General features: G+C 37.3%; 1 protein-coding gene across 1 annotated transcript in view; it reads left to right on the forward strand.

The window, feature by feature from the left end:
* The window catches only part of LOC128581091 (protocadherin-15-like), a 724,065-nt gene that overhangs the window by 515,670 nt on the left and 186,189 nt on the right, over positions 1-22,206 (forward strand). The window lies entirely within an intron of this gene.

A 22,206-nucleotide genomic window follows, 5' to 3' on the forward strand; every position in this document is an offset into this window, starting at 1 on the left:
TATTATTCAACATTGATTAATGTAAGATTATTCTTTTCTTATTATTCGTATGTATTTTTTTTGTTTTCTAGGATTAAAATATTTCTTAGAGAAACATGTAATTAGATATATTATCACATATAGATGTAGATGTTTGTACTTCGAAATACATATATTTAGATCTGAATTCACGTGACTATGTAAATATAGCTTTACCATCTACTGTGTGCTCTATAGTTCCCATGTACCCTTTGTCCGTCATTCTAAAGATTTATTTCTAGGCATACTTTCCCCGGACCTCCCTGGACATATTAGCCAGTTTCTGCAGTTCATTTGATGAACAATCCCTTTATTCTTAAAGCGGATACAGTACTTCCTCAATTGGCTCATGCTCAGTCTTAAATATAGTTAATTAAAGGTCTGGAAGTCACAGAAGAGGAAAAATACTTAGGAAGACATATATATTTTATAGCATTTATCTCTGTGGTCTCCTGAGAAGTAAAGAATCTTCTTCTAGTAAGGAGGAATGAGGGAGCCAAGTGTCCCAGACCCAGGTTTCATGATCATGGTCCTTCTCTGCCAAGGCCCTTAACAGCCTTCTCCATAGTTCTGCCACTCTTATAATCTAACACAGGATCTGGTTTTTAGTTCAGTTTTTCATTCAGTCTTCTATAGCTACAGAAGAAACGACTTTCTTTAGATGCCACTTTAGAGATATTGTGACATTCCCACCACATCCTTAGATTTTAGATTGAGTTTGAACCTATTTTTTTTTTCCTTCAGACCACTGATAATACTTATAACAGCTAACTCCATAGTCATTTTCATTATCACTGTCACCACCTCTCTGAAATCCTGGAGAGACTGCATGAAGCATCATCCTCTTAACTGCCGAATCCCTTGTGAAGCTTCCCTTCTCGCCTCCACCTAGTATCGCACATGTCAAATGTCTTACTGTGGCTTCTTCAAGAACGAACATGGAGATAATATATTCAAGTAAAAATAATTTTTTGAGAGGTTCAGTTAACTAATAGAGAAATGAGAAAATGATACAAAAAAGAGAAGGCAGCCACTAAGGGCACTTTTGTCACACCAGCTGTCACTAGGATAACTGGAACATAACCTCAAGGGCAGACTCCGGGAAAAGGTACATCATGTGTCAGAACTATCCTGCTCAAGCACTTATAGAACTGAGAAATCTGTATGCTAAATTCTGAGAGTTCAATAACTCACTTGCTACACTGGAGGTGGAGGGATGGCAAATTGTGGGCCCCTCTTGCCTCCAACACAAGTAAGGAACTGAGTTCTCCTAGTAGATTCTGGTCTGAGGGCATTGAGTCAGGCTGTCAATACTAGTAAACGGAAGTTGGCCAGAGCACACCAAATGCTCTGAGGGACATGCGTAGGGTTGGACAATTTCTGTTACACCATGGAAACAAGGTGATAAAGTGTATAATAGGGAGATGTGCATAAAACATAGAAAAGGGGGGTGGTGTCAAATTTGACTCATGAAGGACAAATACTGGTAAAGTAAAAAAAAGATGGAGACTTCACATCTTTTATGTTTACCTAAATGGAGCTGGAACATATTCATAGTAAAGTATCTCAAGAATAGAAAAAAAAAAAAAGTGTCAAAATGTACTCAATACTACTATGAAATAAATATATGATCACCTACATGAATGGTAAAACATAACTATAGTCCATAAAGTAGAAGGGAAGGGGGGAGGGGGAAAACGGGAGGAGGGAGGGTATTCAGCGGTGGGGGGACCTCACCTAATGTGAGTGATGCAAGGTACATTTCAAAACTATTAAGAAAAGAGTATAATTGTGATGGATGTGTTAATCGGTTCAATGTAAGCATTTCACATTGTATATCAAATCAGTATACGGAACCCCATAAATGCATCAATGTACACAGTTATAATTTAATAAAAAAATAAGTATTTATAATATAAAATAAAATTTCAGAATATATGTTAAAAAAGAAAATTGGATGGGCGGCGCCTGTGGCTCAGTCAGTAAGGCGCCGGCCCCATATACCGAGGGTGGCGGGTTCAAACCCGGCCCTGGCTGAATTGCAACCAAAAAATAGCCGGGTGTTGTGGTGGGCACCTGTAGTCCCAGCTACTCGGGAGGCTGAGGCAGGAGAACCGCTTAAGCCCAGGAGCTGGAGGTTGCTGTCAGCTGTGTGATGCCATGGCACTCTACCCGAGGGCCATAAAGTGACACTCTGTCTCTACAAAAAAAAAAAAAAAGAAAAAAGAAAATTGGAGAAAATTAGGAACTATCTAAAGAATAATTGTTTAAGTGGAAGCTCAGAGAAATGAGTATCATACACCACAATTATTATTATTCCATGTTATAAACACTTTTATATATCATATTGTAGAAGGTAATGGAGAAATATTAACCTCAGATAGTAAAGATTGCTCCTGAGTAGAAGGGAGAGTCCAAATTCAGAAACCTGAACTAGGAGGCAATTATAATAGCCCAAGCATATGAGGCTTGAACTAATGCAGCACTTTAACCATAACTCTTATTAAATTACATTTCAGCTGTCACTCTACAATGCCACATTGAAGAAAACTGAAAAATTTATTTGATCATATGTATCAACTATTTAGATAAGATGAACAGGTATTGAAATATTTCACAAAAATGTTCTTTCCTATTTCCTTAATTTGTTTAGCACTGTAGACACAAAGCCCATATGAAATATGTAATTAATAACACATCCACACATGGCAACATGACGGTTTGTTTACAGTTCATTTTCTTTCTCCTGTTTCTTGTTGTTGCCACTTTTCCTAATGATTCTTAGTCCCTGAAGGAATGATTGCTTTAACCTTTTTCTTGCTTCCTACTTCTTAAATTGGATGAGAAATGGTCTCTGTAATTGATTTCAGCTTTAAAAGTTGAAATGTGGACCTTAGCACTCATAATTTGATACAGTGTAATTGTCCTGGTCTTTAAGTGATAATATGTTTCCATAAATACTAAGATGATTTTGAAAGTACAAAGGAAGAGGAAAACATCCAAAGCAGGCTGCATCCGACTGATTCTGCACAGTTACAGAGAAGCTGTAATGTTCGTAGGATGGGATTTGATGCATCATAATGGTCTCCTGTTGCTACCTAATGATAATTACATAATACATTAATTTTACTAAATGATTCATGCTCCACTTGTAAAATTTAATTTTAATTGTCACCAGAAACTATTAAGACACACTTAAAACCAAGATACATATGGTTAATTACTTCACTGGATTCAAGCTATCCGTGTTGTGTTTATGTTATAATGACATTTTAATATGAATAATATTTGGACTCAAATACTGAATGAATCTTTCTGTTTAATTTTTAGAGGTAATGTTATAGTAACAAAGTATAGTAACTAAGAATTACTTTCAAAGCAATATTTAAGGATCATACCTAACACGAGTTTCATCTAATATGTTAAAAAAATAAACTACTGACCAGCGAGTTCTTAGTGTGGATCTTAACTATTCACAAAGTATAGAATACCACTTTTATTTAGTCATTAATTTGTTTGTATACATTTTGTGAAGTACAAGTGTAATTTTGTTGCATTCAAGGCATAGTGTTAAAGTCAAGGTTTTGGAGGTCCCCGTCTGAATGACAAGTATGCAGCCATAACATAATCTCTCATCATACCTCCCCCCCTGCCCCATCCTCCAGGGATCCATTGTCTGTGATTACTCATTTTATGTCCATACATGTGGTAGACCATATTAAGAGTTGAAAATCTTATCAGTAACTTCAGAGTACTTGCTGCGGCGGTAGAGTAGGGGAGAAAAAGATGCATGCAGAATAAAGCCTAGTAAACATAGTAGAAACATGCTCTATGTCAAGTGTCAAGTGGGTGAAATAAATTATTTACTGAAAAGAATGAGACACATTACAATGGACTGAGCTAGCCAGGTCAGGATTCATGGGTAAATCAGATTGTTCCTAGTACTTTTTTTTTTTTTTTACATATTAGAGAAGCATAGGTTGGGTAAAAAAAAAGGAAATAAAAATACCAGACAAAAAGATATGATATGAGAAATAATTCACCTGAAGAGGCGGTTTGAGAACTCTAAGTCAATAACCTGGCAACAACAGGAGACTTGTTTAGAGGAGTTCTTGAAAACTGATTAGAAACATCAGTTGAGTTCAGATGGGGCCTCCTGAAACAGTGACCGATCCAAAGACTTCGTCAGCTTCATACTTTGTTTAGTGTCCTGCACAGTATTTCACAGGAGAGAGACTGTAGAGCAGTGGTTTCAATCTTCCTAATGCTGCGGCCCTTTAATACAGTTCCTGAGGGTTGCGACCCACAGGTTGGAAACCGCTGCTTTAGAGGATCCGCACACATGTCCTGACTCTGCACATAAGCAAAGTTCCTCTCACAATGGGCTCAGACCAGCTGCAGAACTCTCAGATGTTCCCAATTCCTGGGTGAACAGAAGCCCCTCCATGTTCCTATGCAGTCACACACTCATTACATCTGTACAGGTTTTTGGAACTCAAGGGACCAGGCATTCGGTACGGAATACACAAGAGCAGAGTATATGAAGGAGCATTCCATCTTTAGACAGACTGATTCGAGGAAGTCTCCTAAACACGAATCCAGCTCCCCAGCCACTTCCTTTATACTCGCTTGTTACTGGGCCGTGACTTCTCGAATCACCACCCAGGAGTCTCAGACTTCTCATCTGATTTTTCAGCTCTCACATCAGTGGGGCATCGTGATGCGAGCGCCACCCCCTGCTCTTGGTTCAACCTGTCATGATCCTGTTAATCTAGATCCAGTATCCCAGGAATACACAAAACTTAATGAAGATGTTAAAACACGCTCTGGAATCAACCTACATATGCTCAAGTTTGATTTAATAAAATGGCTAATGTGATCTTGGAAAAGTAATTTTACCTTACTGGACCTGGGGTTCTTTATTTGTGAAATATGGATAATAATAGAATCAACCTCATATAGGTATTGGAATGAGTAAAATATACACATAACATGTGTACATGTTTAGCACAATAGATGGAGATTATATGCACATTTTTATTATCTATTATAATTATGTAAATCATTAAATAATTTATAAAATATGGCTATTCAGAGGATTAGAGGAACTAATGCTTTTACAATACTATGAATTAAATGCAGGCAACTGATAACGATTTCTTTTTTGAGCTATAAGTCATTTGTACTATTTTATTTGCCAACATAATGCCATAGGTAGAGAATATTTTTATGTAGTAACTATTCTTAATAAAGCATAAAATCTTATTTAAGTTGATAAATAATTCTGTTGCGCAGCGTCACTATAAACAACAATGTAGTCAGTGAATTTTTAAACAATGGTTTTTCTTTCTCAGAGTATTAGCTGAGGCTCAGCCTTTGGCCATAAAAAAATCCAAATCCACATAAATATATATGTATATTATTAATATTTGTAGGCTACTTCAAGGGAAATGAAAAATATTACAGTTATCAAAATTGAGTTTGTAGTTACAAACCTAATTTTTGTATTTTCATTTATTTCTCTTACAATTAAGCCCAGCCAGCAGAATACATGGAAATTGAACTGAAAGAGGAATGTTGAATTGGGTAACAGCTATAAAAGAAAAGTAATAATAATAACTACCAGGTTTTGAACTCTTACGATGTGCCATGAACTAAGTGCTTTTTTGTAGTTTATGTTTGAATGATTCTCAAATGTACAGTCTAACCATTGGACTAGAGAAGAGAGGTTGGTGAATAGATACAAATACGTAGACAGAATGAATAAGTTCTGGTATTCAACAGCAGAGTAGGGTGAACATAGCTGACATCAAAACGTTGCCTATTTCTAGAAATATCTAGAAGAGAGGACTTGAAATATTTCCAACACATAGAAATGATAAATACTTGAAATTACAGATGCTCCAAACACCCTGACTTGATCGTTACACATTCAGTGCATGTAATAAAACATCACAGATATCCCTCACATAGGTACAAACATTATATATTAATTAAAAAGTGACGTAATTCCAACCATAGACTTAGATGTGCCTCGTAGAATTCTCTTTTTGGCTGAAACCAAACTGAAGGACTTTCTGGAAATAATTTATCCTAATGTATAAGAGTCGGGTAGATGAGATTGTTGTCATTACAAACCTTTATTTTTGTTTTTTATTTTTTTTATTATTAAATCATAGCTGTGTACATTAATGCGATCATGGGGCACCATGCACTGGTTTTATAAACAGTTTGACATTTTTTCATCACACTGGTTAACATAGCCTTCCTGGGATTTTCTTAGTTATTGCGTTAAGACATTTATATTCTACAATTACTAAGTTTCACATGTACCCTTGTAAGAAGCACCGCAGGTGTAACCCCACCAATCACCCTCCCTCCGCCCATCCTCCCTCCCTTCCCTCTCCCCCTTCCCCATATTCTTAGGTTATAACTGGGTTATAGCTTTCATGTGAAAGCCATAAATTAGTTTCATAGTAGGGCTGAGTACATTGGATACTTTTTCTTCCATTCTTGAGATACTTTTCTAAGAAGAATATGTTCCAGCTCCATCCATGTAAACATGAAAGAGGTAAAGTCTCCATCTTTATTTAAGGCTGCATAATATTCCATGGTGTACATAGACCACAATTTATTAATCCATTCGTGGATCAATGGGCACTTGGGCTTTTTCCATGACTTTGCAATTATGAATTGGGCTGCAATAAACATTCTGGTACAAATATCTTTGTTATGATGTGATTTTAGGTCTTCTGGGTATATACCTACTCTGTTTCCCCGAAAATAAGATGTCCCCTGAAAATAAGACCTAGCACATCTTTGGGAGCACACCTTAAAATAAGACACTGTCTTATTTTCGGGGAAACAGAGTAGTAGAGGAATTATAGGATTGAATGGCAGATCTATTTTTAGATCTCTACGTGTTCTCCAAACATCTTTCCAAATGGAATGTATTAATTTGTGTTAGAATAGACAAGCGTGATTCCTATAGTTCCACATGCTATCTGTCATTTACACTCGTTTTCTCAACTAACATCCTGTGGACTTAATTTTGAATTGGTTTGTGAGAAGTCGTTAAAGAAACATGCATTTCAGTGAATTCTAGGATACATGGTCACAAAGAAAACTCTGCGCTTGTCTGTGGTATAACAGAATTAACATAATGGGAAGCGAAGTGGGCTTTACTTTGCACACTTGCCACACTAGGGCCTTCAGCATCAATCTGTGTGGAGACGCAGGGTGGGTGGATGTTGGCTGGGGTGGGGGTGGGAGCCTAAGTAAAGGAAGGAGCCCTTGAGCTTTTGTCAGAGGTGCCTAACCTTCAAGGGTGCATCCTCTTGAGAAATACGTTAAGGGTCAGAATTCTCCATAACAAGGACCCAGTTCTTCATTTCTGTTTTTCAGAGTAGTCTTGGACTTAGATGCATGCACCAACGCATCAGAGAAGCCATAGGAGGAAGCGATACTGCCTGTCAAGTTTAAATAAGGTTCTCAGCGTTGTGTACAGTATAGAGTGCGCTGCTTCCCAGCCAACTGCCACCTAATACCTATGCGTCACTGACTTCTTTTAGCTCTAGGTAACAAAAATAGAAGCTTGAGTCAACAACATGTTCTTCCATTTCTAAAACACAAGAGGCTGAATTTATTTAACCTGAAACACAAATGCATTCTCCCTGTGAGATCTGCATGCTAAATCGTGGCTGTGAGGTAGTAGCAGCAGCGGTTCAGTGTTAAACCCTTCAAGCGGGATTAAAATCATTAGTATACTGCAGTGTTTAGCAGGATAGCAATGGTGTCATTTGAAAAAGAAACTGATGTTTTCTTCAACTGTACAATTTAATATTAAACACTATAAATCTGCACCTCAGTGGTCTGTCTCTGACTAATACAATCCTCTTCTCTCTGTGTGGGGTTTTGAAAATGAAATGAAATGAAGGTGGGGAGCTTTAGGGTGATTTCTTATTTTCTGTAGCCCAGCATGACATACAACAGTGTCTGAAACTCTAATATTTCTTTTTTAAGTGGGCTGCAAGTGGAGAATTTTATGGGTTCTCTTGTCAAGCCAAACTACATAATGCAAACATGGTACTCACTCGGGCAGAGAAAAAAGCCCACACACTTGGAAAAATTGGTGATGTCTATTTTAATGCTCTCACTCCAAACTATTTATAATAGAGATATATCTATTGTTTGTTACTATTTGTGAAGCTTCAATTAGCAATGCATAAAAAGGTTAGAAAATTTTATGATATTTTTACATTATTTGATCACGTCCTACCAATTTTTTTCTCTTAAGAGAAAAAGACTCAAACTCTGTAAAAATAATTTAAAGAATTTTATTCTAAGCCAGATGTGTGTGACTGGCCCAAAGCACCTAGCCTCAAAAGGCTCTGAGAACACGTGCTTGCCATGGCTGGGTTAGAGTTTGGTTTTATATATTCATGGAGACAGGAATCATATTGGGCATTTAAAAGTCTCCAGGTGTGTCTTCCTATGGCCAACAATTCGGCTTTAGAGTTTTCTGGGTCCTCATGGCCAAGAATTTGTTGGGTAGTTAGCTAGAAATCCAGTTCTCCTGGGAAGGAAGACAAGGGTGGGGACCCCAGGCCGCTATCTTTGTGCCACCCACATCAACTATGTCCCAAATAATTGCTCACACCTGGAGAGGAGGGACCATCCCACCAATCTACTAATTATAACTTAGCATGCCAACTGCAAAAGGATGTATAAGATGCTGTAGGCTGGCAACAGATACAGTAGTCTCAAAGGTGACCCAGTACAACCTTAAGGTTCATTATCATGTCATTAGCTTAGGTCTACACTGTGGTCCACATCCCCACAGTGTGCTCTCAGAGAGGCTCATGGCAGATCCGCAGGTGCAGTCAGACCTCTAAGCCATGAGACAGGCCCAAGCCAGGCAAATATGAAAGAGAACCCCAGCCATCTGCAAAGTCTTTGTCCTTGTCACAGTAATGGAGACCAGTTCACTCTCTATGGAGAATCTATCTTGCTCTGTAAGTACATTATCGCTCTTACTCTGTAAGCCTGTCTTTCTCTTTCTCCATAAACTTTGTTTCATGCCTGCCTTACGTTAGGGTGTCTGGTCATTTTCCTACCAAGAGCGCTCTAAGCACTGAAGACAGAGGCAGCTGGCTGGAACGCAGACCTTTTAGGACACAGGCAGCTGCCTTGAAAACCCAACACGTTCGGTTAGCTAAGGGGGCGTAGGAGTTTACATTAGTTCCCAAGTCTCACTGTCAGATATTAGGGAAAAATACTTGCATATGCATTTGTGTGGATACTCACAGTTGTACAATCCCTGCTACGTAATGAATGATATCTGTCACCAACTTCATGATCGCTGGTGGTCTCTTTCTGGCTAAATGTGATCCTCACCTAAGTAACTTCACTGCTGGATTTGAAATGGATCCGTCTCTCTCCTGGAGACTCTACTATCTGCTTGCTCCTGGTGCTTCTGTTTGAACACGTCTGATTCTTTCTGCCTTCCACTTATCTGTTCGCTCCTTAGACTTTGGATTTTGGAAGGATTTTCTAAACTGCTCTCTGACTCTACCTACTCCTTTTGGGAAATCCCACTCACATTAAAGCCCTCAGCTTTAATTAACATTGCGATGCTGATTTCCCTTCTCCTTTACAGACGTTTATCTAAAAAGCAAACCTACCCAAATATCCTGCAGGCATCCTGACTTGGATAAGTTTAATGATTGTCTGGGGAAGGTGAAAATGAGGCTCCTCCTGAGTTCTGCTCATCTGTTAATCATTTCCCAAGCCAAATGTTGAGGAGCTCTTTAAGTCCTGTTTCTTCCCTACACTGCATATCCAATCAATCACCAATATCGATTATTTTACATGTTGCAAATTGTTCTCACATTCTCCTATAACAACCATACTCAGGCTCTCATTATTTCCTACCTGAACTGTTGTCACAGCCTCTTAGATTTTTATCTGGATGCTAGTCTTGACACCTCATAATTATCCACAATGTCATTGCTGGAATGGTGTCTCTAACAAGCATATTTTAAGTCCAGAATGTAGCCTTATTCCCCAGGCAGCAAACAAGACTCCCATACCACCTCCCTCTTCTACTTTACCTCCAGTCAGACTAACCTGCTTGTGCCATAAAAACCCAGGACCATCTCACATCTCTTTTCCTCTGCCCAAGCCACCTATCTTGGCTTTCTTAATCTCTATTTTTTATTCAGATAACTTTTCCTTGAAAATTCTGGCCATGCATAATTTTTTTCCAGAAAAGCTTTTATGAAGTTTCCTATGTACCAGATATCCTCTGCTCATGGGACTATGTTATACTGTGTACAACGTTTTGAGCACACTTGCTAAAGAATATTTGTTGAGGATTTATCCCACTTTCTTTTTTTATTATTATTAAATCATAGTTGTGTACATTAATGTGATCATGGGGCACCATACACTGGTTTTATAGACCGTTTGACACATTTTCATCACACTGGTTAACATAGCCTTCCTGGCATTTTCTTAGTTATTGTGTTAAGACATTAATATTCTACGTTTACTAAGTTTCACATATGCCCTTGTAAGAAGCACCGCAGATGTAATCCCACCAATCACCCTCCCTCCGCCCATCCTCCCCCCTCCCTCCCCTCCCTCTCCCTCTTCCCTATATTCTTAGGTTATACCTGGGTTATAGCTTTCATATGAAAGCCATAAATTAGTGTCATAGTAGGGCTGAGTACATTGGATACTTTTTCTTCCGTTCTTGAGATATTTTACTAAGAAGAATATATTCCAGCTCCATGTAAACATGAAAGAGGTAAAGTCTCCATCTCCCAATTTCTTGAAGTCAGAGTTTGTGTCACATTGATCTCAAAACTTATTACCTAGCCAAACGCTCGACTCTTATAAAATGCTTAACTAAACTAAAGGTAATGAACTAAAATTGTCTAAAAGTAAAATTTTACACTGAAGATTTCTAAATGTTATAGAAAAAAAGTGTAGTATATCTGAGCATCTAAACATGCAAATTGGCTTACAACACAGCATACTTATACCTAAGGAAGTTATCTTAATAAATAAAGAAAACGTTTTGATACTAGATATCTAGCTATGTTTTATTTATTTTTTTTTTTTTGTAGAGACAGAGTCCCACTTTATGGCCCTGGGTAGAGTGCCGTGGCCTCACACAGCTCATAGCAACCTCCAGCTCCTGGGCTTAAGCGATTCTCTTGCCTCAGCCTCCCAAGCAGCTGGGACTACAGGCGCCCACCACAACGCCCGGCTATTTTTTGGTTGCAGTTTGGCAGGGGCCGGGTTTGAACCCGCCACCCTCGGTATATGGGGCCGGCGCCTTACCGACTGAGCCACAGGCGCTGCCCTAGCTATGTTTTAAATTTCAGCAGATATGCTAGTACGCATAGAGTTGATGAAAAAAACCGTGTTAATGTAAAGAATGATTGAGTTTTTCAGTTGGTACAGAACAAAATAATTTACCTATTTGCCCACCCATGAAACAGGGCAGTAATGATGAAGGAGTTTCCCAGGGGAAAATACTACACGGATGGAAAGTGTACCAAACACACTGCCAGCCGGTGGGTCACATATTTGAAATTGTGTTTTCCATTTGCCCATTTAAAATATATACCCCATTTAAATTATTTAATATTTGCCCAAGAGGAAACGACAACATTTTTCGCCTCACAAACCCCTCTCCGTGCATCGAGCTGTATCTTTTAAGGCCTCATCACTTATTTATGAGATTCCATTTTATACAAATTGCAGTGCTGTTTTATAGATGGAGGAGAATTTGCGGCCTATTCATGTTAGCTGGATTCGATTTTCCTTCTCTACAAATGTTATAGCTCACTGCAATTACTTACGTGTGCTTTACTGCCTTATTGAAGAACAAGCTTGACAGTCAACTTTTAGTTTTACGGGAAGCATTTCAACTATTTCTAAAGGCTTTTATTGTGACCAACTCTTGTCCTTTAAAATGTGTCATATGTGGAAAGTAATTTATACCAGAATGTACAATTTAGTAAATTTTTATAAAGTGAACATCAATGTAAGTACAATCCTGGATTATAACGGATGACCAGAAAAGCTTCCTTCTTCTTCTTCCCAGGTACACTTTCCTCCTCCCACGGTTAACCACTTTGATAATGTCTTATTTTCCGTTGTGAATTTAACATTGAAGCAAGCATCCATTAAAAATGTAGTTTAGTTTTGTCTTTTTTTTTATTAATTACTTTCATTTTTATAACAGGCTATGTCCTGAAAATGCTTAGAAGATAAAATTTAGGATTTAATCAAGTGGAGAGTATATGATAATAAAATTGATTAACTCAATATGATAGAAAGAGAGAGAGAAAGATATCTTAGGGAAATAGATAAATGATATCATATGGGTTAGGAAAGAAAATTAGGCAACTCTGTCAAACAATTTAAAAGATAGAAAGTAAAGATGTTAGGATTCCAAATTAGCAAAAGTCTAGTTTGTCTTTTATTTGGAAACACCTATAAGCAGATTTGTAGAGGACGTTTGTGTTGCTGTTCGACTTCTCTCATTCATTTTTATCTTTTTTACTATTCAATCACATTTCTACCTATTCATTCATTTATTTTGTTTGTTATATATGGTACTACTGTGTTCATGTTCTACTATTGATGGGTATTGGAGGGGTCTTCAGTATGAGGAAGACGTCATCAGTGCCAGTGTGAATACTTTCATATCATTTCTCCTGGTGAATATGTGAGTTCCCGCCATGAATATATGTCTATTCAGTTATATTGGAAATGCCAAATTGTTTTCTACAAAACTACGTCAAGAATGGTATGTGCGTTTTAACAGTGTTCCCCATCTGTACCCTTGGTGTGTCAATGTTCATGTTTTGAATCAACCTGGTGTCATTTTAGTGGCATCACATTATAGTTGTAATTAGCATTTCCCTAAAGAGATAGTGTATCTTTTTGCCTATATACTTATTTTGAATCTCCTCATTTCCAGAGTACCTTCCAAGTCTCTTATCCGTTTATTTATTGGATTCCTCAATATTTCTTCTTGAATGTTCTCTGTCATTTGTGGGAGTTCTTTTTATTATTTATTTATTATTATTATTTTATTTATTTATTTTTTTGCTGGGGCCGGGTTTGAACCCGCCACCTCCAGTATATGGGGCAGGAGCCCTTCTTCTTAGATTATTCTAGATAAGACCCATTCCTTTGTTGTATGTGATTCAAACATGTATTCTCATTCTGAAGGTCCCCTATCACTTCCTTTAACATGTCTTTTGACATACAGAGATTTTACTTTTGAGATTTCTAAAGTTATTTATCATTTTTTGATCATTACTGCTTGTTTTATCTTGCTTAAGAAATATCTTGCTATTCTCATGTCATGAAGATATTCTTCCATCTTATTTTAAAAAGCTTTATTGTTTTGTTATTTGTGTTAGATTTATCATCCAAAATTGATTTTTCTGTGTAGAGTGAGGTAGAAGTACAATTTTTGTTTTTTTCTATGTAAATATCTACTTACGTAGCAGATAGTTTTTCCTCATTGTTTTGTAGGAGAACATCATTGTAAATCCCATGTACATATGTATTTGAGTTTCTGTACCCTTTATTACGATTTATAGGTTCATTATTAGTTGATTCTGAACCAATAGCACGCTCTTTTAATTAGTGTATTTTTACTATACGTCTAGGTATCTTGTAGAGCAAGCTCTCCTACCTTTCTCCTCAAAAGGATTTGAGCTATTATTGGCCCTTTCCTATTTTATGGCTCCTTTCTGTACCTTTTGATTTGTTGGGATAAAGAGACAAAAACGACCACTAACCAACCGTAAATATAAGTTTCATGGGACCCTTAGTGAAAGTGTCACTCCTTTCTCCAGAAAATCAGGACCTGCAGAACAGCAAGGTTTAAATTTTCCAGTTTCCAAAGTGGGTCAACCAGGATGATGGTAGGAGAGGAGATTTCTACCTTCAACATTTGTCATCCTCAACCATTCTCCCTACCAAGAGCAAAGTACCATGTGATGGCCCCAAAGAGAGTCATCCTCAGAGTCATCCTTACCCGCTCTACAGAGGCTACTCTAGTGTTGTGCCAGGTCAGCGATGGTGGGTAGTATTATGTATATTAGGGTGAGCAGAACCAGTGATTCCAGGCACATTATTACACCTCCTTTCTCATAAAAGGAGCCCTTTGTGGTGGGATCTCATAGACACTAAATCATATATTTAATGACCTCAAATATTGATATTTGTTGATGTACTACAAGAAGGACAAAGCAACCCACACTTAGAATATGTATTATCACAGGAAATTTTAGCCTTTAGTTCACCTGCCTTTGAAGTTTTTAGATTATGTAAGTCAAGCACTACCCTATCGGTTGCCCTTCTATCTTGACTGGGGTAAGTCCAAGGCTCTGTTAGCCATCCCAACACATCCAGGCATTCTGCAGCAGCTGAGGTGACACTTATGCCTTGTTTATTGTTAGGATACATTTCATCCATCTGCTTTTGATATTTTAGTATTTCTGCCTGTGTTTCAAATTCAGAATCTAGGATTCTGTCATCCACGTAAGCACTAAGGGACTCACTTCCACAGCAGCATCTGCTGTCTTTTTTCTCAGCGTAGAGAAGGAAACCCGACAGAACTTGATGACGATCCTGACTGACCTCTTATTGCACTGTTCTGTACTGTCTCAGAGAAAGGAGTGTTACCCAGGCCCTCCTGAGGAACAGGATTAACTGAGGGTTTATCTGGTCATCTGTAATGAACTCATGCTAAACTATACACTTCTTCAAGCCTTTAATCTCATCTTCACTACCAAGACAGGTTCCAATACACCCTGTTTACTATAGGTCATTGTTTTCCAGAAGCCTTAGGGAATGACCCGGCAGCACCTGTCATCATCTCTCCATGTCTTTCCACCTCATGAGAAAGCACCTCCCTGTCAATAAACTCTTTCATTACGTCATGCATTTTGTTTCCTTCCACCCCGTCCAGCACACTCAAGATCCATCTTGAGCATGTTATTCTGGATCCTGCCAGCTCTTCTTACTAGAGACCTCTTACCTGCTGTTCCTTATGGTGAATAATCCTTTTCTTCCCATGGCAGGTAAAGTTCAAAGATACTGCAAGTTGACCTTAGTTATTGGTCCAGAAGCAATGAATGAAAGAACGCAGGTACGGAAAGCAGGCACATCTTGCCAGGCGATCGATCTGCTTTGGGTAGTTGCTGCACAATTTTCAAGCAAGGGAGACTGTTCTCCTCTACTAATAAAAAAGAAAGAACTTTTCTAGTGTAGAATTCTCAGAGAATTGGAGTGTTCATGGTTTGGAAGTGTTTCCAACCAGATGGGCCTAGCCCACCTCTCCTTTGTCAGCGCACTCTTCATAGGCATGAGAGACTTGCCAGGGAATTGATTGCATTGTTTTTTGTGATGATGCCTGAGTGTGATTCTGAGAATACTCTGTCCTATACAGAGGTCTGAGGCTTCTTGAAATGCTACAGAAGAGGTCTCTAGTTTCTACTCCTTACTCTGAATTGATAGTCATTGTTCTGAGCTTCCTTTTCCTTTTTTAGTACTTCTCTTACATTTAGCGAATTATCAACTCAAAAAAAAATTTTAAATTACTGTTTATCTATAAATCTCAAATTATAGAGTTATGGAATCGGGAAATATCTCCCTCTTCTCCTGGGAACCTTCCCAGGTTGTCTCCAGTGAAAGTCTCAAAAAAGTCATGACTCCATCCTCAAAAGGGGTTTGTGTTGTCATTTGGCTACAAAATTATCAAGTTCCAAAATCTCCTCTTAACTATTTGCATCACAGGACCACTTCTGATCCTTGCTTTAGCAGAAATCCCTTCTGAAACATATTCCAAAAGCAAGCACTCCTCACCTACCCTGAGTCACAGTAATTTCTCCTAAATTATGTTAATGTATTTCTTACTTCTGGACCTGCCCCCTCCTCACTTACAGTTATCTTCTGCCCTGGAGCAAGAGGGATATTTCTAAAATGTAAATTAGATCATAGCATTCTGCTGCCCAGATCCATCAGTGGATTCCCATCACATCTGAATAGATTCCAACCCAGTCCTCACACAATTAGTTCCTCCCTGTCTCTATAGTGTCATTTTCATAACTTCTCTCCAGCCACCCTGGGCTCTTGCTATCCTTGGAAACAACTACTTCACTTACCTACAAATGGGCTTTGTTCCTTTTGTTACCTCTGCCTGGAACACTCTTTTCTGTCACTTTTCATGTGAGTTACTTTTTCATTGAAGAAAGATGCCTTTGGCAGGATGGCTTCCCTGAGTACCCTCCTCAGCAGCACCCTCAGTGTCTCCTAGGGACCAGCTCTCTTACCTGCATTCAACTTTCTTTACAGCATTTATCTTGCCTAAAAGTACAGTGTATTTTTGATTAGATTGTGTGGATTCAAATTGCCTCATTTACAAACTATGACTTTGGGCGAATTATCTAATCCACATGAAACTCAGTTTTCTTGTCTATGAAACGAAAGCAGTATTCTTTCTAGTTATTGTGATTCCCTAAGATGTAAAGGAGAGGATTTTTGCAAGTCTTCAACCCTTCATAAGAATGTCTGGCAATGTTTCACTCATCACTACTGACTGATAGAAGCATGCTGCTTGATGTCAGAGCCTCCTCTCCAATTTGACCTTCAACTTGAAAATGACTATCCAGGCAGCTGTGAATCTAAATCATTATATCATCAGGCAGGAAACCTTTGTTCTATCTTAACCACTCAAATACAATGGAAAATTGTCTCAAGAACTCTACTAAAGTCAGGATGTACTGTAGCCATGGTAATTTTTAATATTTACAAATACCATAGCCTAGTGGGAAAAAAATACAATGATGATTTTTGTCATAACCTATACTTAGTACAAATCATGTAAAGGTCACATGGGGGTTCCAAACTTCCTGATCCTATTAAAGCTACCGTTTAAGAATGACAGCAGAAATAGCTGGGCGTTGTGGCGGGCGCCTGTAATCCCAGCTACTTGGGAGGCTGAGGCAAGAGAATGGCTTAAGCCCAGGAGTTGGAGGTTGCTGTGAGCTGTGTGATGCCATGGCACTCCCGAGGGCCATAAAGTGAGACTCTGTCTCTACAAAAAAAAAAAAAAAAAAAGAATGACAGCAGAGGGTTGACTGCCATTTCCTTTATGAAGCCACGATATTCGATTAAGTATCTATATATATATATATGTACTCTCATACATCACTGTACTCTTTTTAATAACACTTATTAAAACTTGAAATTGTTCGTTTGCATGACTCTTTTTTCTTTTTGGGTTGACGTTTATCTTCCATATTACAATGCACTTTCCGGGAGGGCAGGTTAAAAGCCCTGTTGCTTCCATTATTGTGCAATGCGTCTCTTCTTTATTACTCAAGGTTATCACTGTAGTAATTTTTAAAAAGCCAATTATTGTTTAATATCTACTTTTCTACCTGAGTTCAAGAGGTATGAGATTGAAGAACACATTTCTCTTGTCCTTCATCGCAGCCCCAGCCCCTAAAATGCTGTTCAGCTTAAAGTCAACAGTATATGTGGGTGAGGAAGGGAGTGAATTAAAGCATGTATGGCTGAGTCAAATCAAATTTATAACCTCGTTACTTGGTATTTATTTGTATTGAAATATTCTTTCTAATATAGGAGTAAGAAAAATACTCCTATTGAAATTAGTTACTATTTACTGAGATGCAGGCTCAGTTCTAGACCAAAGCATTAATGTAAACAAGGTGCATTTTCTGTCCTTTAGAACTTACTTTATGCAGCAAAGGTGTGACTACAAATAATTAACACGTGATGCACCGTGAAAGTGCTGAGGCTGGCATGTGCAAAGTGCTGTGGAAACTAAGTTAATTTAACTTTTAACCCTGATTTTTATATGCATGTAATTTTTTTCTTTATTCATTTACTACAATTTAATGAAAAAAAGAAAAAAAGAAAAAACCCAAAAAAATACTGGTCTAATGTGTGTGCAATGGTGCTTTAGAAAAGTGCACCATTAAGAAAATGTCCTATTTCTAACATGCTTTCCTGAAAGGCAGAACGTTCCCTGCATATTTATCCTTTCAGTACTTAGTTCCCCCAGTTTGTGTTTAAACACAAGCTTCCTTTTTCTTTTCTTTTTTTTAAAAATTTAGTGTGCTAAGTACCTGTTTTCTAATTTCAAACAATGTTTAATATTAAGTGTATACCTCTACTTCACGGACTCAGTAAGTAGCTCTTTCCCTCCTACTCTCATAGGTATAAGATCTAAAAGGCCACTTAAAGTTTACCTGCAAAAAAGAACATTGCTCAAGTTTAGAGCAAGTAGTTGTATCCATGCCTTCATATATTGTCACACTCAGCCTTTGTGAAGATTCCCATTACTCTGTACATACATCTGGATTCGTGTACATGCAGAAGTGAAGAGTCGACAATTTTATGCAGAATTTAAAATCAGATTTCCAATGGGACCCTCTAGTGGTCTTGTTTTTCTATTAAGTCTCTGATCCTTGTGATAGACCTGGCAGGTCATTCTTTTATAAAATGTCCTTGCCTAAAATCAATTATAACAATGAAAAAAGGTTATCTTGGTTTATATTAAATGTAATAGCAATTTTTTTTCTAGAGACATAATGGAGATTACATTTACTTTATATCTAAGATATTCACTAACTTCTTAGTTGAACAGTTTATGATTATTGTTTTATATGTGTATCAGTCTCAATGAAATTGATTTTAAGTGACATATACAGATTGGCCTGAAGGGTAATATGTAAGGCATTATGGTATGGTACCACGCATTTTTTAATATTTCAGTTGCCATCCAGATAAAGATATACAACTATAGGCTCAGAAAGAGCAAGAGAGAAAATGAAAGAAAAGAAGAAGATGTGGTAGAAAAAGTGAAAATTTTATAATAGAAAAAATCTAGGTAGAGTTTTAGTTGTACTACTTACTAGCTGTACGAATTGATCACTCTGTTGCAGTTCTTTTAAAACCAGTTTGCTCATCAGTAAAATGAAAGTTATCACAATGAATTCCTTACAGTTTTTATGTGATTATTAGATGATATTATTTACATTAAAGCAGCTTTTGAACTAGAAAGTACCAAATAAATAAATAAAGTACCAGTTCCTGTAAACATATTCACATATACAAATCATGTCTAGCACTACATTTCCAGTTTCATTCACAAAAGACATTTACTAACTGAATATAGCAAAGATGACATCATTTGTCATACAGGTATTTAGTTTTATATTTTAAATGAATAATAATGACATTATTCAGAGACATTAAGTGGACTGTGTATTAAGAAACATATTGTGTGTTTCTATATAGCCAGCATCCAGCATAATACCCAGAAAATATTGTATGTTTAATACGTGAGGGTAAAATGAATGATAAAAGTAAAGATTCTAATATAAGGAATAGGAAAATGTAAAAATTTTCATCCTCTCCCAAATTAGGTTGCCTTTTAAGAAAAAACAGATGAATTGCAAAAAATGATCTGTTTGCCAAGTACTTTAGAAACTAAATTATTCTACCACTTTAGTGGTGGGGGCCCCATGACACAGACAATGAGTAAAAGTATTAGTAAGAAAGAAGGGGATTTTTCCTGGCCAAAAGTTTAATATTTTTTTTTAATTTCACTGTGCTAAGATAAAAATCTAGAAGCTGTAAGGATATTATGATTAAAATATTATTCTTTAACCAAGACAAATATAAAGTGTTCAGGTGTTTCTAATTATAGACTAATAATACCCTGTTCTTTCTCCTCTTGAAGAGTTAGATGCTTTCAGTCATAGAAGAATAAATGGTGGAATTTTATCATTATATTTTCTTACTTAATATAAATTCCATCAATATTTTTTTCTACTTGAGTTGGATGGTTCTGATCCTATTTTTCATTTATCCATTCCATGAATGAATAGTTATAAAGTGTCTGATATGTTTTTTTGCCTTCCTTTTATTTTGATTTTTGTTGATTTTTTTCTTTTTGTTAAATTATCTTTAGTGTCTATTATGTTTTGAACACTGTACTCATGTGCTGGAATGAGCAGAAGGGTCCCTCAGAGCAGTGAAGTGTCAGACATTAAAAACATACTTTCTTCAGTGGAAAATTGTCACGAGCTCTGTGAGGGCAAATGGAGAGTCCTGTGTGGGAAAGGGACCCTGTTCTACTCTGAGAGACTAAGGAAAGTCCCTTCTGAGGGAGCGCTGTGCCATCGAGAGCTGAGGAATAGGCAAAGTTGTGAGAAGACTGCGCAGAAGAACATGCAAAGGCTCATACAGAAAAAAAGAAAATATTTCCATGAGTACATAACTAAAAACTGACTCAGTAAGGAAAGCGTACACTGCGCATAGTATATGCTGACCTTTTCTCCCCCTCGCAAGAATACAGAAACCTGAAGGGATTATAGAAAGACAGACACAATAGGAAGTGATTATTTTTTATTTTTCTCTCTCTCTTGTTTATTTTTTTAATGATAAATTTTTCAGCAGGTTGAAAGGCTGTTGGTAATATATGCAGTAAATAGAGGTGTGGAACACGCCAGAGAAAGAGGCAACATAGTCCCAAAAGTGTTGCCCCTGGGAATGCTGAAGGGAATGGACTCCTTTGGTGGAGGCTGTCCTCAGTTTTAGAAGCCTGAGAATCCTGAAGATAGGTATAGGTATTGGATGGTTTGTAGATTAATTTTCAAATGAGTACTCACGTGACTCAAAATAATTTAGTCCCCATGATTGCATTGATGTACACAGCTATGATTTAATATTAATAAAAAAATAAAAAAAAATTTAGTTTCAAATGAGTACTCACATGACTCAAAATAATCACTGAAATTCATAAATCTGAGCACATTACATACTGTATGTTCAGAGATTTTATGGAATGGCTTCCATTGACTTTTCTCAAGCACTTTTTATTCCTTCTGGCATCCCTGCAGACGAGCTTGCCAGAGAGTAAGGGGGAGTGAAGGAAACCACTGGTAATTTTCCAGGTTTTTATTTTTCTAATCAAATATATGTGAATTCTGTGTTGCTAGGTAATAATAAACTTAAATGTATATACTTCTGTCATAGGGCCTTAATTACCATATAAAATGCGTAAACTATTTCAGAGTAGATTCTAAATTTTTTTCCAAGTCATCTTACTGTTTATCTCCAGCCTCCGCAAGCTATGTTGCAATTGGAATGATTTATAATGCTCCGCTAGTTATAACTGCCTCCCTCCTTGCACAAAGATCACAGGTGGACAGAGTATTAATGCTTGTAATTCAAGCCCAGGTTCTCTTTATGTGCTAGTTGTAGGAACATGAACAAGTGTCTTAGCTTCCCTTAAATATTTGTATTTGTAAAATATAGACAATAATTAACAGTTTTCCTAGGTGTTTATAAGAACTAAAAGATAGAAAAAGTCTACAGCTCACCATATCTGAGATTTCTATTCTTTCTTAGCAATCAGCAAAAAAATATGAGTAATATCTTTGGATATAGAAGTAGAAAACAATACTTATTATCTTGGATCAGAATAGCCAAAACCTAGATTCTGTAACTTTGACACCTGAATAGCTAATAGTTTTATTTCTAAGCAATTAATGTATAGGCTCTATGAGTATGTGGTGTATAAAATTTGCTATATTCTGTTAAAAAAGAAAAGTTTATAATCTAATGAAAAAACAATAAAAATATAGGTCTATTGTGGAAAGTGAGATGTAGATCCCCCTTGAAGGAAGAACTTGATATCTTAGCTTCTGGGAGTGTTGTAGGTAGTTGTCCTTTAACTACCACCTACTTCAGGAATTACCTCAGCCGCAGTGGGATTCTTTGTCACAGGTACACCCTTTACCCATATGGATGCCTAATGCAAAATCCTGGACATTTTTCCCCAGTTGAACAACCCTGACATGCAGTTCTAATTCTAGAGCTCCTTACTTGGGTCAGCCAGGGCTGTATCATTGGCCCCATGTAGCAGTTAAGCTTCTCCCTGGATCCAATTCTGCTCTCTTCCTTTCCCTTCCACAAGTGTTAATCTCAAAAGCAAAGCACAGCTAATCTCTGTCTCATGGTCTGCTTCCAAGGGAACTCAGCCTGCGAAGACCCTTACATAGTAGAGCTTTTTCTTGAAGTCATACAAGAATCAAAGAGGAGAGGCTTTTTTTT

This window comes from Nycticebus coucang, chromosome 3, assembly GCF_027406575.1.
Source record: "Nycticebus coucang isolate mNycCou1 chromosome 3, mNycCou1.pri, whole genome shotgun sequence".
Classification (NCBI taxonomy): domain Eukaryota; kingdom Metazoa; phylum Chordata; class Mammalia; order Primates; family Lorisidae; genus Nycticebus; species Nycticebus coucang.